The 14,914-nt window shown below is 49.3% G+C and overlaps 5 non-coding genes and 1 pseudogene across 5 annotated transcripts; 5 read left to right on the top strand and 1 right to left on the bottom strand.

Moving 5' to 3' along the window:
- The first annotated feature begins 469 nt into the window (after nucleotides 1-469).
- TRNAV-AAC lies at nucleotides 470-542 on the top strand. The gene has a single exon. It is a non-coding gene; the product is annotated as a tRNA-Val (tRNA).
- A 2,625-nt stretch (nucleotides 543-3,167) lies between these two features.
- TRNAN-GUU lies at nucleotides 3,168-3,241 on the bottom strand. The gene has a single exon. It is a non-coding gene; the product is annotated as a tRNA-Asn (tRNA).
- Nucleotides 3,242-3,931: 690 nt separating this feature from the next.
- TRNAH-GUG lies at nucleotides 3,932-4,003 on the top strand. The gene has a single exon. It is a non-coding gene; the product is annotated as a tRNA-His (tRNA).
- Nucleotides 4,004-10,039: 6,036 nt separating this feature from the next.
- TRNAK-UUU lies at nucleotides 10,040-10,111 on the top strand. The gene has a single exon. It is a non-coding gene; the product is annotated as a tRNA-Lys (tRNA).
- Nucleotides 10,112-11,119: 1,008 nt separating this feature from the next.
- On the top strand, nucleotides 11,120-11,250 carry LOC118887435 (annotated as a pseudogene).
- Nucleotides 11,251-14,843: 3,593 nt separating this feature from the next.
- On the top strand, nucleotides 14,844-14,914 carry TRNAG-CCC. Its single transcript has one exon. It is a non-coding gene; the product is annotated as a tRNA-Gly (tRNA).

Here is a 14,914-nt window from a genome sequence, read left to right as displayed (position 1 = left end):
GACTCTATGATTTTTCACACAACAGGTTCATCCTTCAGTCACAATATTCTAGGACTATAAAGGAACAGAAGCAAGGAAACGTGGAAGTTGACTCAACAGATGATTGAGATATTGAAGTTATCAGGTAGGAACTTAAAGTGATATGTTTTAACTGTTCAGAAAATAGATGACAGGATCAGTCTTTTTCACCAACGGTAGAGAATCTATTTTAAAGAACCAGTGGAAATTCCAGGAGCTGGGGAGTCAGCAGGGGCGACTCCTGCCCTCGGGTGCTTAGTTGTGGAACTGGAGACACTGTGTCGGATGCAGGATCCCGAAGTTAAGCGAGAGCCTCTCAGGAGTCACAATCTTCTCGCTTGAGGTGTCGCTGGTGCTTCCCGGTTTATTGTTCACTTTAAAACGTTGGTGACCACAATACTGGTGGCAGGACCTATGGTTTTCATGGATATAGCTGATGGCCTTCAGCACCGTTTCCGTAGTGTAGTGGTTATCACGTTCGCCTAACACGCGAAAGGTCCCTGGTTCGAAACCAGGCGGAAACAAACTCGACCGTGCTGGCCTTTTCCTAAAATTTACCTTCCCATTTAAAACATGAAAAGGGGGCGAGGGGAGTGAGGAGTAGGGACCTGCGCAGCTGCATTTTCCATCCCCAAGATACATGGCCCGAGTTCAGTTGCTGCCTGAAAGCCGACTCTCCTGATAACCAGACAATTTTGTATGCATCAGAGGAGTTTAAGAACTTCTGTCTAAACACTACTTTATGTTGTCTTCCGGATTTTCTAATGATGTGGAAAGTATTGCTGGCACAGTATTCTAGCGTGTACACGTCTTGGATTTATTTTCTCTTCAAAATGCTCATGACACTGAACGGCCTAAATTTCCTCTTCTGGTTTTACTGAGCCAATAAGCAAACTGTAATTCCAATAGCTATTGAAGTTCATAAAATTTAAAATTATGTGTTCCAGTAAAATACATGTGCCCTAGAATATCTTTTAAATAAAGATTACGTCTCAGAATTCTGTAAAATCATAGCGACTTAATTATGTCAGTTACAATTTGGGGGTAAACTGTTTTCGGCGTCACCCAATATATGATTCTAACATGCATTTCTCTATTAGGATTCGGTTCAAGTTGCCATTTAAAGATCTATTGTTCTCTTTAAGTTCTCTGGCTGATATTAAGTTGAGTTAATTAATGTATACTCTTTGCCTGGAGAATATCTAATTAAGACAGGAAAAACGAAACACTGTCCAACTTGGTATAATGCTGCCACATATTTTTATAGACTGCAGAGTGGTCAAAGTTTCACAGGTTAGGAGGAGTTGTGGGAATCGTTAGGGGATGGTGGTGAACGCAGCCATCATGTCACCTGAAGAAGTGTAAAACGGACCCCAAAAACCATGAAAGCAAGATCCGAAGGGATCCAATTGTTTACAAGTTGCTTAACTGTACCCCAGAAGAAAACTCAGGAAGATTTAGAGGAATACCAAAATAGCCAGTGCCCAAGAAGGGAAACTTTGACAATGTCTGGCATCCAATCAAAGAACGCCAGGCCTACAACGAGGCAGGAAAACATGAGGTGTAAGGAGGAGACTAATTAATCAAAACTGAACCACAATTGACATGATGTTAAAATTAGCAGAGAGGACTTTAAGACAGTTATTATGACTGTGTTGCATATATCCCAAGAGTTAAGTAGAAATGTAGAACACATACAAATGGCCAGAATCAAACTTTAGACATGGAAATGATAACATCTCATATTATGTAATTCACCAGATGGAGTTAATAGTAGATTAGACATTGCAGGGGGAATTTTAAAAAAAGAAAAAAAAAAAAAAAGGATCAGGGAACGTAAAGCCATGAACGACTGACAGTATCCAAAATGAAACTACAGCCAAAAAGTATTTTAATGAACATAGCATCACTGAGTGGTGAGGTATGTTTAAAAGGCCCAATATATGAGTAATTTGGAGTCCCTGAAAAGACCAGAAGAGAAGGAACAATTCTTGCAGAAGCACTGACAGAAGAATTTCCAAAGAGCCAAATGAACAGTATGAGTACAAGAAACACAAAGCAAAGCACACTTAGCCACATCATAATTAAACTGCGCATTACTCCACTGAAATAGAACAATATCTCCAAAGCAGTGAGGGAAAAGACACAGTACATACACAAAACAAAAATAAAGATTATTTCAGATTTCTCATCAGCAGCAGTGAGAAGACAGTGGAGCAACATCTTTAAAGAACGTGGAATTCTATGCCTCCTCCCCAAGAAATGTCTTTCAAAAATGAAAGTGAATAATGACATCTACAGACATACAAATGCTGGAAGAATTCATCACCCGCTGATCCACACTATAAGGAATGTTAAAGGAGTCCACTGATACCAGATGGAATTCTGGAGGTACACAAAGGGGCGAAGGACAACAGAAAAGGTATCTGCCTGGGAAAATACCTAAGATTTTTCTTATTATTTAAGTCTCTTTAGAAACATGGGACCGATTTTTCTAAAGTAATAACGGTGGATTGTGGGGTTTAGGACACATGCAAAGTAAGATGCATGATGACAATAGCATAACGGCCGGCAGGGAAGGAATGCGAAGAGGTGTGGCATCGCTTGAAGGCAGACTGTGGTAAGTTACAGAAGTCTGTTATAAAGCCTCAAGCAGTCGCTAAAATAAGAAAGAGTGATACCTCATAAGCCAGCAAAGGAGCGAAACTGGAATCATATACGAACCATGTAAGCACTATGTGATCGAGCAACTGCTTCTCCAGGACTCTTCCCTCTAAGAAGAACTTGTACAAGTGGCTAAAGATACCTGTACAAGGATGACTGCAGCATTATTTGTAACCGTGAAATCGTAGAACCAACTTAATTTCAAAAGTATATGGAAAGGGTTAAATAAATACTACTACGTGCAAACAACAGATGGAAGAAAGTCCATCGTGAAAAGGAATTCAGAAAGTAAGGATGCCAGGCGTACTCTTTCGATGATTTTCAGGCGACCTCTTCCGATCGCACCTTATGTCCTCCTGTGGTGAACACGACACGGGGGACAGGAGGGTAGTACTGGAGGAGCCTTTTTCGGCCTTTACGGGAGAGGGTGTGCAGAGCAGAAAGAACCGCGAAGCCTTTACTTTGTAAAAGAGGCGGAAGAAAGGCGTCCCTGGGTGGGCTCGAACCACCAACCTTTCGGTTAACAGCCGAACGCGCTAACCGATTGCGCCACAGAGACACACGATCGCCGGTTCCCTCTCATCCCCGTGGCAATCAAACACCGCTTCCGCGCCAGGCGGAGTCACTCGCCTTTCGCAGGACAGCGGCGACGGCTCCAAAGCCTCGGACAACCGCACACGTGGAGTCGACGCAGCGCGTTCGTTCCGTGGAAAAGCTGTGCGTCGGGCGATTCCGAAGGCAGAAGGGCAGCCGAGCGTCCCTGCCGCAGATGCCAGCGCCCCGGAGACGCCCCCGGGCCTGAGCCGAGGGGGCCCCCGAGGGAAGCTGAACGCCGGGTTTGGCTCCGTGACGGCTCCCCGTTCGCTCCGCGGGCGCTGCCCGCCCTCTGCTCGGCCTCGGTCGGTGGGGCGCGAGCCGAAACCAGGAGGGGCTGGGGAGGGTTGGTCCAAAGGGGCAAACGCGAAGAGGCGGGTAAGAAGCCGGCGAGGTGGGCACGAGGACAACTTGACTTCCCAAGAGGCCTGTGGAGAGGCACGTGCTGGATTAAGGGAGATGAGAATTGGGTTTTGGTTTGGTTTGGTTTGATCATCATGTACCAGAATTGAGAGGAAGGCAGTGGAAGACGGAGGGAGGGGATGAGAGAAAAATATGAATACCTACAGTTGTCCAGGCACAGCGCAGTAATTGGAATGATTTTACGTCAACATCGTAAGAGCAAGAATTTCTCCCGCCGCGGGGTTCGTGGCGCGCCGTGATCGTATAGTGGTTAGTACTCTGCGTTGTGGCCGCAGCAACCTCGGTTCGAATCCGAGTCACGGCACCCTCCTCTGTCTCACGTGGCACGGCGGCTCCCCTTTTACTTTGTCTTGAAACTTGCACCGGCCTGGGGGCCAGAGAGCACTGCTTTCCCCAGGCCACCTGGCAGCAGGAGGTCAGGAGAAGGGAAGGAAACCCCACACAGGGCACTCACCTCGTGTCTGAGCAGAAGGAAACCCAGGGCAGCGGTTTCTCTTCGGTCCTGCTCCAAAACAGGGAAGCCCGGCAAGGAGCCTCCTGTGCTGTAACTGGTGAAAAATGTTGTTTCTGTGTTACTCAAAAGCTGCAGGATCTTAAAGACAGATAAAAAACTTTATCAGATAGGCGACTCCCCCTCCCTAGACCTGTTTTGCTGGTTTAATCTTGGCTCCTGGGAATCTCTGCTCCGAGGACTTTTTCAATCCTTGGCTATTGTTCCCTTTAGAGTCACCGAAGTAACCTCTCTAGTGCCTTTCTATACTCTCAAGGATTTTAAATGCCTGTCGGCAGCCACTCACAAGACAAATGGTATCCATCAGGAGTGGACAACTGGAAGACCTTAACAGTCACCGCAGAAATGATGATAACGGTGACTACAGCACCCTCCGCCCTGACGACCCAGCTAGTGGAGACAGCGAATATGTGTGATTCTTCTGCCTGACTACATCAATGCTGGTACCCGAGAGTACCGTTAGACTGAGAGCATGACCAAAAGCGGGGAACTGTTAAAAATCAAACACAAGTGGAGATCACACTTGAAAACTCCCTGAGCAGACAAACCCATTTAGTCATACAAAGAAGAGCTCATTTAGCTTATTTTGCAAAACAAGTGAAATTTACCTTGGGCCACTTCTTGTTTATGCCTCTGAAAATCATAAACAAAGCCTAAAACTGTTCGCCAAAATTGATGGGAGGTAACCACTTTTAACCAATTCCCTATCACAAGGAAAACTCTAATGTTATAACCAGTCACTGCGAAGGACAAAACAGCCACCGCCCCCTCACGATATAAGTTGCTTTCTAACAGTGTACCACCTCTGAGCCTCCTTCCATATTCTGTTGGAGTGCTCCCAGTTCTGAACGGTAAACCTTTTTGTGCAGGGTAAACCTTCACTAATTACTGTTTCGGTGATCACCAGTGGTTTAACTTCTGCTATATCTGAACTTTGACGGTGCCTCGACATTTTCATCTACCAGATTGGACCAACAAGGGAACTCCACATCATACTGTTGTCCCACGTGCCTGGACTTAGTGACTACTCAGTCAGTCACGCAGAATCATTAAAATCATTGCCATTGTCCTCTGTTTTATTTGTTAACAATCACTGTCCAGACTCCACTTTACCTTTGCCTCTTCTAGAATGTCATGGAAATGGGATCATAGTGTACACACTCTTGTCTGCACACCTCTTCCTCTTTGCACAACGTCTCTGACTATCCATTGTTGAGTAAAGCAGATGTCATTCCTCTTTCATTGCTGAGTTGTATTCCATGGCAGTAACATAGCACAGTCTGTTTATCATTCACTCGAAAATGAGCATTTGAGCTGTATCCAGTATTGGCTATTGTGAATAAGGCTGCTTTGAACAGTGTTTCCACAAGAGATTTTTTGGACGTAGGTTTTCATTTCTCTCGGTGAAGAATAGCTGGTACCAAAGAGTAGTATATGCTCCACTTCATAAAAACCACCAAAGCCTTTTCCAAAGCAGTTGTACCATTATATGTTACCACCAACAATATGACACTTGTGGTGATTCCACATCTTTGCCAAGATTGTTTGTGTTTCCTCTCCTTATAATTTTAGCCACGCTACGAGGAGTAGTGGTATCTCAACGTGGTTTTAATGTCCATTTCTCTGACAGCTAAAAATATTGAGCACTGCTTGTATGCTTTTTTGGCCACGTGCATATGTTCCTTTTGAAGTATCTGTTCATATTTTTAAAGCCATCTGAAAAAAAGTGGGTTTTTTGATCTTTGAAAAACTTGTTACTGGGTTGGAGGAGCTCATTATACATTATAACAACAGGCAGTGAGGGTTGTCAGCTATGTGTTGTGAATATTTTCTCCCTGTCCCTAGCTTGCTTTTCCATTTTAGTGGCCTCCTTGGATGAGAAGATACAGCTAACGTTGATGAACTCTAATTTATCATTTGTCTTTGTTTTATACATTCTTTGGGTCCTGGTTAGTAAATCTTTGCCTGCCACCAAATCACGAAGTATCCTCAAATGCCTTATACCTTTAGCTTTTACGTCTTGGACTATGATATACTTCAGATTGACTTTTGTGTGTAGTGTGAGATAGAAACACAGCTCCCCCCCCTTCCCAATATGGAACCTGTTTCCTTTCCACATTGAACTGCTTTTCTTGACAACTCATTCACTAATTGAGATATGGGTCGGTTTCAAGTCTCTCAACTCATCCATTTTCTAGTTGTGTACCCTGATGCCACTTGCACACTGCTGGTCTATGTTGGGGGGGGGCGGTCATAGTAACTCTTAAGGTCAGGTGGTGCAAGTCTCCTCATAACGTTCTATTCCACACAGAGCGATACATTTTGCAACGTGTAATAACTCAGGTAACCATCCCCCAGGTCAAGATACACATGCCATCACATCATCCTTCTCATTTTCTTGTGGGACACAGGCCCTCCCTCCCATGTACTGGCTGCCCCCTTGTGGCCCAAGAGCCTCTATTGTACCCTCTGGGGAGAAAAAACACCCAGTTGCCTGCAGGGCGGCTGAACCATGCCAGAAAGATCTACAAGACTCAAAACAGTCGGGATTTTCGGATGCAGGGGCAGGGGCGGGGGTGGGAGGGGGGTGAGGGGGAGGTGGGAAGTTAGCTCACTTTTCAGGCCTTTGGTCTTAGAGAAAGTTTCCTTTAGTAATTCCTAACCGTGGAAAGTACAAAGCTTTGTGCTGCTTAACATTTCCTCTTCTTTCTAGACAGAGCGAGTCCCATGGAGCGTACCTAATTTGCGAAATTGTTCGCTGAGTGCGGGTGCGATGTTGAAAACTGGAGGCTGAGGGAGAGCTCTATCATGTTTTGTTTTGTGTGAATAAAAGAAAATGAGGAAGAAGCAGAGATACGGAGAGGGAAATAATAGGCTGGAGCCTGAAAAGCGATCTTAGGGTCTGGCCCTGGGTGTCAGATTTTGGAGAAAGAGAAGACATTGATGAGCATATCCAGGGAAGGACTTCGTTGGAAAGAGCAGACACTTAAGGCTATTTTATGACGTTTTCCATTCGTTTATATGTACTTCTCCTTTCCCATCGTTGTAGATAAGGCACAAGTGAGCTTGATACGTTCATGGCTTTTTGGAATGCATGCTTAAACAAAAGTGACTACCATACTTCAAATATTCATCTGTGAACCTGCTAGACTCCTCTTAGGTGCCACCAACTGTGCATTAAAAGTAAAATGGGTCCAACCTGGGGACTCTACCTGGGAAAGTGCAATTAATTTTAAGGGGGTGGGTGAGAGAGAAATGAGACAGTCTCAACAATGGTTGCTTTCCTTACTGCAGTGGTTTTCATATATGCTTCACACGCGATCGATCGATCCTTTCCTCAAATCCTTTCCTCCTTTTCTCAAGCAGTTGAGAAAAAGAAATCAGTTAGTTGCACCCTGGAAATGCACGGATTTCGTGGCTAAGGAAGTTCAAGTACTCCCAAGTGGGAAGATTGGGGACTGCCTACTAACTGGTACCCGGGCCATCGTTGTCTGCTGTGTCTACTTGGACTGGACTGGACAAGGGGACTCCACTCGCCTTCGCCAGCCAGGGGGAGGACGCGGTTCCAGAGGCGGTCAACTTCATGGTAACTCCAGACCCTGAAACCTCATAAGATTTTTCTTCACTTTCCCTTTCATGTCTCTTCTGTCTGCCCAATGAGAGAGGATTCACTGCCTTTCTCTCTCAGTCAGGACCCTTTTGAGCGTCCCTTGTGGACAGGACTGAAGTGGCCCTCTGGTTCCCCCTAGGTGTCCCTGCTGGCTTGGGCGTCTCCGGAGCTCAGGCGGGCCCAATACTGACCCCCCAGCTGGTGGGACCGCGGGGAGCCCAGAAGGCTGCACTAGTGGTGGTGGAGGTGCGGGCCCCAGGCGGCAGGCGTCACAGTCAAAACCTATTCTTCCCCCGTGCACCTCCTCCTCGGGGATGCCCAAGGCAGCTGGAATAAAGTGGCCCCTAAAGCTTCTCTGCCGGCTGAACCCAAAGAGGCGTGAAGTTCCAGAAGGAGCAAGAGGAACCTCAATGAGCAGACTCAGACTTCTTTCTGGCTTCCTCTCCTGGGCAGGCTCAAAAGAAGCTGATTTCGAGGATGGAGCCAAAGAAGAGGCTTCATGGCAGAAAACCCCACGATCTCGACAGGCATGAAACTCTTAAATCCTAACGTCTAGATGAGCAGGGGGCCAAGTTGAAATCCACCCCTCCGCCCTCATCAGGAGAGTCATCTGCATGAGTTCAGAGGCCAGGAACAGGAGCGACTGTGCACATCTGTGGTTCTCAAACGGGGGCGATTTGGGCTCCCACCCTCACCCCTGGCCCCCTCTGTGACACTAGGCCTTGTCTGGAGACATTTTTTATTGTTAAGACTGGGGGAAGGGGGACGGAGAGTTTCTCCCTGGCATCCAGTCAGCAGAAGCCAGGGGTGTCAGTAAACATGCTTCGGTCCTCAGGCGGAACCCTCCCCCACAAAAAATGATCCCGTCTAAAATATCAACACTGCGGAGGTTGAGAAACCTCGGTGTAGATCAATGTCCACACACTTGAGAGAGGAGAAAACACGAATTCCTGACTACTTGGATGTGGGGTCTGAGGAAAACCGTGGCATCAGAGAGAACTCCAAGATCGTTGACCTGGGTATAGAGAAGGATGGAGTTGGCATGGACTAAGGCGGGAAAACTGCAGGTGCAGCAGGTTGTAAGGGGGTCAAACGGCACTCCGGTCCTCTCGCCCATGACACAGCAAAGCCAATCAACGGGCACCAGGTTGTGATAAGGAAACTACAGCGTTTATTGCAGGGTGCCCGAGCAATGAGAACGGGCAGCTAAAGCTCAAGAGACCCAAAATCCTGGACGGCTCTCAGGACAGTGTATTTAAAGGCAGTGTGAGGGAGAGGGTCTCAGGGTGCGTGATCAGCTCCCACACAATTCTCTGGCTGGTTGATGGTGAGGTAACAAGGTGAAGTTTCAGGAAGCAACATCATCAATCTTCTGTCTCTAACTGCTCTGGGGGTCTACGTGCTTGTGGTCAGCAGTTTCCATCTGGTTGGGAATCTGGGTTCTGTAAAAACAACTTGGCAATGTGCATCAAACAGTGTTATCTATGTCCTTCAGGGAGGAACTACAGGTCCCGTGACTCTGCTATATGACTGATACATTGTGAAAATTCTTACCAGTTCTCCTGCCCGACTGCTGTTCTTTGTCTCTGCATGTTCTCATTCCTCTAATCATTAGTTCTTGGGTCAGACTTTTTGCAACTCAGGGAAGGCTCAGGAGACTGAAGTTTTTCTTTCCGGAGAGCTGGGGACACGACGGGATGGGTTAACCGACAAAGCCCATCCGGGGATTGCTCGGCTTTAGATCCGGAATCCAATTTAGCGCCTTGGAGCCTGGCTTACAAGGGTTTTCCATCCAAGCCATCTCCGTTGCTGCATCCACCTGAGTCTTTTTGGACAATGGAGTTGCCGGCTCTCGGGTGCGTGGCCCCTTCTCACCCCGGGCACATTCCCTCCCGCCTTCTCCAGGCCACCGGGCCCCTCGCACGCTCCCCGGGCCCCGGTGACCTTCTCTCCACACGCGGCCACCTCACAAAGACGCGTCACAAGGGTAGTTCTCAAGACTAGGTGCGGCCGGGATGAGGCAACTCGTTCGGGACATGCGGACCCGGCAGGCCCCGCGGGCGTTCGGGCTCCATTTTTGGAGGAAGCACGGAGGGCACGGCCGTAGCTAAGGCTTTCTGAAACGACGGATGACCCCTCCGGAAGGCTCAAGGCCTTCCAGAGCAAAGAGAAAAGGTCACTGTTGTCAGAAGCAAGAAGAAAAGCCACCTACCAGCAGCTCCCTGGTGGTCCAGTGGCTAGGATTCGGTGCTTTTACCGCCGCGGCCCGGGTTCGACTCCCGGTCAGGGAAACCTTTTGGGCAGCTTTCCATCCCCTGAATTGTGTGCTGGGGTGCTCCCCGCACCGAGGAAAACCAGAGTGGCCGATTGTCAGGGCACCTAGGTCGTGCTTATCTCCAGGGCAGCCCTACCCCACCCGCACATCGCCACATCCCCTCATCTCCACCGCACAAGTGGCTTTCGAGGGCTTCCGAGCATCTTGCTCAGGTTTACACAGCCCTGCAGAGGTTCAACTCCCTGTGCGGTTCAAACCCATGCCCGTTGCCACCCGCAGCGCAGGTCACGTTGAGCTCTGAATAACCGAGAGAGGCCAAGCCGAGTCTTGGTGTTAGTATCAATAGATGCCCTGGATGAAATGCTTATTAGGCGCTCGGCAGAGGTGCCTGGAGGCGATATCCACGAGGGTTGAGAGGAAGGTGAGCGCTGGGTCGGATCCTCGAGGGTTGTTCCCCTTGCAGATTAAGCGGTGTAGGGAGTTAACATCAGTTAACTGACCCAACAAAGGCAGCAGGTGAAGTATGCGCAGAATGGAAAATTGTTACACTGCTGCCATAAGCAGAAGGTAGGAGTAAAAATCAACACCGCTACGTCAAAACGATGCTACCCACCACAATCAAGTCCCACAGTTTCTACAATGGCTCTTGCATTTAAAACCTGCACACTCTCCCAGGCCCTGGGCGCGTTTTCCCTTTTCCCTTGGACGCTCACTCCGAAGACCTGTTGGGATAAATGTTGCGTCCACTGTGCGGCAACAGGAGAGAGAGCGAGAGCCGTGGCAGGTGTTGCGGACGGAGCCTCAGAGGCAGCAGGTGGCGTGTGTAGGTGATGAGACAGCGCAGTGGCTGCGGGTCGGTGGGTGGGGCGCCGCTGCTGAAAGGCGTTCAGTCTTGTGAGCCGGGCCGCGGGATCTCCTGTGTGTTGGGCAGGCGGGACTGGGCGATCGGTGGCTTTTCGGAGATCGGTTTGGAAGACAGCGAGGGGAGGGCAAGGTGTTGGCCATGCCTGCGGGGTGTATGCTTATAGTTACCGGGCACGGGAGAGACTGTGGTCACGAACGTAGTTTTCCCAGGACGAGGCTCGTCTACTGCACTCAGGACGTGCTGATGTAGGGATTTGTGCTAATGAGAGGTTGCGTTCGTGCTCTCCCCTGATACCCCTCGGTTCATGACAGACGACGTCTCTTCCGTGGTGTCTCGCTGCGCTCCGCTCCCTGGGCGCAGGGCGAGAGGCGCACCCCCAGCCAGCGCTCCACAGCTTGGAAATCGGGTCTGCACCCGCATCTGCCCGGCTTTCCTATGTTGTGAGCAAAGTGTATGGATGGGTCCTGCTTCTTGAGCCACGCCTCCTGTCTGTTCACAAGTGCAAGACGTGCCTTCTCCTCCAGCCCGCTGCCGGCCACGCGCGTGTGTGTGCGCGCGCCGGGCCCCCGCCCACTGGGCACCGCTCTAGTCTGGGCAGTTCCCGCAGGCTGGCCCGCAGGCATCTGCAGGAGAAAGGCCACGCGGCCGCGGTGTTGTGAAAGCGTGGGAACGTCGCCCGAAGGCCTCGCGCTCCACAGTCCCTTGGGGGCTAAATCGGAAGGAGGCACCTCTTCCAGGAACAAGGAGGCCCGAGGCCTGCCTTCGCAAGGAGGCTCCCGGAGCCGGCGCGCAGTATCCTTGCCTGGGTTAGCCAGCCCTTCTGGCCTTCCACCCGGCCTCGCCTTCCGCCTTCTCCTCTTCCACCCCAGCTATGTTCCTGCGGAGAGTTAGCGCTCCCCCCCCCCCCCCCCCCCCCCCCCCCCCGCGCCCCCCCCCCCCCCCCCCCCCCTCAGAAATGATCTAGCTGTCTCTCCGGTGCTTACGGCGGGAGTTGGATCAGTGTTTTCCTGCAACGGGAGGAGAGAGAACCTGCGGCGGCAGGAGGCAACCCGTTCCCTTGCTGGTTCTCTGGGCTCAGCCCATCGAGGGGCCTAGCTCAGGGGCCTGGGTCTCGCGCGGCCTGGGGAGCCGGCCAAGTTGGCGTCTCTCCCACTGCTCCTCAAGGAACAGCAGGAATATCCTGTGGGGTCCACTCTTACCCTGAAGAGGCACCCGAGAAATCATCCAACAGAAGGCCGGACGCTGCGCAATGGACCACTTCGGAGCAACGCTTCCGTCGGTCTGTCCTTCCCTCCTAGGGCTTTGGGGAGCGGAGAAATCATCTAGGACGACGCGCTCTTCAGCGTCCTGTCTGAGACAAAAGAAGGAAGGAGGGTGTCTTCCAAGAAGGCAGCAGAGCCTAAGCCTGTGGTCGCAGAGAGGCTTGTGAAGCAAGAGCGCCCTCTCTCGACCAGGGTTATCCAGCTGCTACGCAAAACTCACCTGGCTGAGGCCTCCTCCTCCCCCTCCTCCCCCTCCTCCGCCTTCCCCTCCTCCTCCCCCCTTCCTCTTCCCCCCTGTTTGTTTTCTATCCTGGGGTTCCTTGAGTGCCTACCTTCCTTTGTGCCACGGGACCTCTCACCTCCGCCGGAGGGCTGCAAAACATACAAACAAGCAAAGAAACAAAACCAAAAACATATCCTGTTGAGGGCAATTTCTTAAAGTCTTCTAGGGAATTAACTAAATTGGCACATTTGCCATTTTCCTCCCTTTACCGCCGCCCCCTCTATTGGAGACTAAGAACGACACAAATTGCCCTCAACAGGATTTTTTTTTTTTTTTTTTTTGCAGCCCTCCAATACCGTGAAGAGAGCATGTTTTTGAAGCCCCAAGTGTGTCTGCTGGATCTCTGCGGTTTGGAATACTTGAAACTGAAACCATTGTTACTGTTATCCTTTCTCCTATCCTATCCTTGGGCTACATCGCACGTGGAGTGGGGATGAAGAAATGAAGGTCACTGAAGGACTGTAGCTGTGACGGGAGAGGCCTCAGGGGCCCAGGGAGGGGGACGTTTGTGGGGAGGAATTCGTGCAGAGATGAAGGAAGTTGGGGAGTGAGGCCTCTGACCTTGCTACGCTTGAGTTTGCCGGTCTTGGTAAAATTCAGGACAAGGAACGACCTGTCTGTGCCAAGGATATTGCCCATGGAAAAGGGGAGAGGCAACCGAAGAAAAGCAAGCATTGGCTTAGAATCAAACCCGGTTCTCCCGCATGGGAGGTGAGAATTCTACCATTGAACCACCAACGTTTCCACCTGTACTGCTCAACTAGGACTCCTCTGGAAGAGGCTCGGGAAGAACTTTGAAAAGAGTTCTGAAAACAACAGGATTCTTTGGTAGACATGCAGAACAAACTGGAAAACAAACAAACAAAAAACACCCACAGCAAAGGTTTGCAGAGGACGCTTACGTCAGGCAATACCATCAAGCTGTGGCTTTCACATCAAAATACCGTGGGCTTCATTTCCTCACTGACGATGCAGCCATTCTCTTTGTCCCCCCATCGCTTGGGGCCCCCCAAACCTGTCGAGGCAGAGGGTGGTGTGTGATGCTGACAGGGAACTCACTGGTGTGTTGAGCTTTAGCATTTGTGACTCTGAGACGCATAGGGGGCATTGATTTGTGATTTAGGAGTTGTGAGTTTAAAGTGCAGGTTTGTAGTTTAGAAAGGGGTGTGGGAATACATGTAGATCTGGTTGATGTAGGTGGTAAATGAAAGCATGTTGGCCAGAGCTGGCATTTGTCTTGGGTGTTGGGCAGAGGGCAGATAGATCCAAAGCTCTTCAAGGTCAAGGGGATGGTCGTTTTCCTTGTTGAGTTCAAGTTTATGACTCAGCCTCCGCCTAGCTTGGCTTCTCAGCAAGAGGAGCATGACTGCACGTCTGCAGCTCCTATCTTTCAGAAAGTCATAATGATTCCTAAGTCCCAACATATGGCGGAGCGCCCCTCCAGATTCCTTTCTCCAGTGTAATTTCCCCATGGAAAATTTGGAAAGAATTCTCTCTGTATTTCAATTTCATCAGAGGACCAATATGTTAACCTCGACACTATGCTAAAAATTAGTCTGCTCCTTATATAACCAAAACACCAAAGCCTATGCCCCACATGCATCTCAGAGTCACAAATGCTAAAACTCAGCACAACACGGAGTCCCATTTGGGAGATTAGATTCTCCCATATAATCAAACATTGGTTGCAAACAATAGTAATTAATCTTTTAATAATTATGATATATCACATATCCTTCCAAATGCTTTGAACACCTTAAAAAGCAGACACATACTATTGTTATAATGGTTACAAGAATGACTCACTATTCTTGTACAAAAAAACGGTGTGTTTCTTCGTTATCTCTCTTTTGATTCTGGCCCTTTCCTTCTTCTAATTCCAGTCTAATTCTGCTTCTGTTTCTTATTTCTTGCCTGGATGAGAATTTCACTTGCCTAACCTAGCAAGTTGGATTATTTTCTCAGACTCTCTAAGGTAAGAGTTTGAGGTCGACAGTTGCAGGTATAGGGTCATAAAAAAGGGATCTGGATGAAATTCCGATGTTTTTTCGGCAGGGGTCTGTTGTACGGTTAGAAAGAGCCTTTTTCAGAGTTGTGGTGTGAGCTGACGAAGCCGATATTTTGATATTTTCATTTGAATGTTCCCACTTCATGCTGTTGCCTGCTTGTAGGCCTTTTTCACAAGGCTCTGCTCCGAGTGCCTGTCAGTCTGTGAGCTCTGTCTTTCAAAGACAACGGTGTAGGCCTATTTTGGAACCTCTTTGTTTCGCCGCTGCGGGTCCCTCGGTCGCTCTGGAGATTCTTTCTGGAGAGCCGTCAGAGTCCTGCATAGAGAGAGGCATTGGTGGTTCAGTGGTAGAATTCTCGCCTCCCATGCGGGAGACCCGGGTTCGATTCCCGGCCAGTGCA

This window comes from Balaenoptera musculus, chromosome 1 (genome assembly GCF_009873245.2).
Source record: "Balaenoptera musculus isolate JJ_BM4_2016_0621 chromosome 1, mBalMus1.pri.v3, whole genome shotgun sequence".
Taxonomy (NCBI): Eukaryota; Metazoa; Chordata; class Mammalia; order Artiodactyla; family Balaenopteridae; genus Balaenoptera; species Balaenoptera musculus.
The sequence above is the reverse complement of the archived record's forward strand: the minus strand, read 5'-3'. Positions and strand labels throughout refer to the sequence as shown.